Source organism: Propithecus coquereli, unplaced genomic scaffold (genome assembly GCF_000956105.1).
Source record: "Propithecus coquereli isolate 6110/MARCELLA unplaced genomic scaffold, Pcoq_1.0 Scaffold464, whole genome shotgun sequence".
Lineage (NCBI taxonomy): Eukaryota > Metazoa > Chordata > Mammalia > Primates > Indriidae > Propithecus > Propithecus coquereli.
Window position 1 is genome coordinate 419,315 of NW_012150441.1, and position 2,511 is coordinate 421,825.

A 2,511-nucleotide genomic window follows, 5' to 3' on the forward strand; every position below is an offset into this window, starting at 1 on the left:
GGAGCTGGAGAGTATTGCGCCTTCTCCAAGCTGCGCGGCGAGAACCACCAATAGTGTGGTGGAACTTATGGCCCTTTCCAAGGCCACGGCTCTTGCGGCCTGCAGATGTCAGCCCACGCATCTCCCTGTGCTTGTGGACCGGTTTGGTGATCCACTGGGTGTCACGATTTCTTCTGATAGCTTTATGGAATGGATCAATGAGGATAGCCTCAAAAAATTTGTAAATGGAATCTTCACCAACCCAGTAAGAATTCAGGACTCTTAGAGCCCCACAGTGGCGTCCAGCTCGCTCCTCGGCAACAGACTGAAGGCTTCGAGCCAACTTTAGCTGGTTAACACCGTGATAGACAGGCTTGCCATAGGTTGCACCCTTAGGAACTGGGCGTTTGCGGCCACCACGGCGCACACGAATCCTATATATGACATAACCTTGTTTGGCCTTGTATCCCAGTCTGCACGCTTTATCCGGTCGGGTGGGGCGGGGAGCCCTGTGGAGCACAGAGAGCTGGCGGTATTGCCAGTAGCGGACCCTCAGAAGGAAGCGCATCACATCGGACTGCTTCTTCCTCCATAGCTCCTGGATATACTTGTATGCACCCATCTTGGCTTACCTGATGGCTGCCGCCAGTCAGAAAGGCTCATTTAAGAGTTTTAATCAGGAAAGTGAAGTAAAGAAGAAATCAGAAAAGGCCAATGTAAGGGAAGCCGCGCCAAGTTTAGGGTGTGCAGAAATCTACATGACATAGTGACAATGGTTTGGATGAAAGAATGGGTAGTAGGAATTGGAAGGCATGATGAATTTGACAAATAAATCAGAGATAGATTCAACAAGAATTTGAAACTGTTTGAACACAGTATAGAGAGAAGCAAGTTTGAGAAATCAAGCAGAATTCCCTAGTAGCTGACTTGAGGCCAACTAAGCTAGTCAAAGGGAAACTAGAAGAAAAATTGGTTTGGAACAAGAAACAGTGGTTTAAATTTTGAAATTGTTCAATGTTAGGTTTCTAAAAGTCATTGACATGAGAGTAGTTGGTAGGCATATATATATATATATATGTATATATAAAAATCTAGAGCTCAGGGAAGGATTTGTATTAAAGACAAATTAGGAAATCAACACATTTGATGCTACATGAAGCCTTGGGAAATAATGAATGATTAAAATAGAAAGCATCTCGTTGGAGGAGGAATGATCACCTGCAATATAATGCCAAAAATTATATAAGTGCGAAATCACAAAGAAGAATTGCTAAAGTTTATTGAGAAGTGAAGAGCAGGCAAAAAATTCAAGAGAACGGAATGTTTTAAAAAGCAGGGAATGTTCAAAAGCATCATATGCTACTAGGATGTAAAGTAAACATGGACATGAAAACATGCATCACATTGGACAGCAAGAAGGCTATAACCATGCTAACAGCAATGTCACTATGAACCAGCACAGTGAAGATAAAAGCAGATTGAGGAGCATCCGTGGGACATGACAAAATGGAAACAGAGAGCGTTCTAGCCCTTTTGTGGAATTTAACTGTAAGTGGAAAAAGAGAAACATTGTTGGAGAGAGGAGTTGGCACATAATTTGTTCTTTTTGATTAAAAAGGCTAAGGCATATTCACTTGGAAGGAGGCATTAGAATTGGTAAAACTGAAGAACAGGGATTGGGTGGTAAGATTCTTATGATCATGTTCCTTGATTCAAATTGTAAGTCTGGGTAATGCTATATAATCTATTCCCCTTTGGGACATTCATAATATGTAAAGACATTTTATCAAAGCCTCTGTGAATTAAGTGGTTAACCTGTTAGATTTTCTGTATCCCAAGTTTTTCCCCAACTAATTTTGTCAAGCAATATTTTATATATTTTTTCTTATGCAATACGTGTTAATCACCTAAAGAAATAAATTCTTGTTCTGGAGATTTGCAGTAAAATAGAGTTCGTATCTTAGTGAAAGAAAGTAATTTGACTCTGTGTTCAATGGAGAGATTCATCTTAACAGTAGGATAAACTGTCCCAGTGTGACAGAATGAAAGAAGAAAGAGTATGATGCTACCAGGTTTATAAGCATGCGGCAATAACTTGATAGCTTCTATTTCTCCTAAAGTCTAAGGTAATGCAACACACAGGTATAAACTCACAAATACACAAACTGACCTACACGTATACAAACCCACATACCAATAGGCACATAACATAACACATAATAAACTCACAAAGGCTGGTACTTAAACACATATGAATTTAAATAAATGGAGACAGTATATGATATTCAAATGTAGTAGGATTTTAGTTTATGAAAAGGAGAACATTGAAACAATAAATGAAGAAAATGTTAGAAAAAGCTGAGTAGAATTTCTCAGCACCACTGGGTCCCAAGTAATAATGAGATCATAATTTGTATTGACACTCATCTGCTTGGTAGTACAATTTCTTCAACAGCTTTAAACAGCTTCTTTGCAGCAAAGAGAATGTGTAATAGAGACTGATCCGGGATTAAAGTTTTCCATGTTGTGTGA

At 39.5% G+C, this 2,511-nt stretch overlaps 1 pseudogene across 1 annotated transcript in view; it reads right to left on the minus strand.

The window, feature by feature from the left end:
* Positions 1–601, minus strand: part of LOC105819026 — an 8,451-nt pseudogene extending 7,850 nt beyond the window's left edge. Inside the window, exon 1 of the transcript XR_001137941.1 lies at positions 6–601. The product of XR_001137941.1 is annotated as a 60S ribosomal protein L15 pseudogene (transcript). The remainder of the gene's footprint in view (positions 1–5) is intronic.
* Between the last annotated feature and the right edge of the window lie 1,910 nt (positions 602–2,511).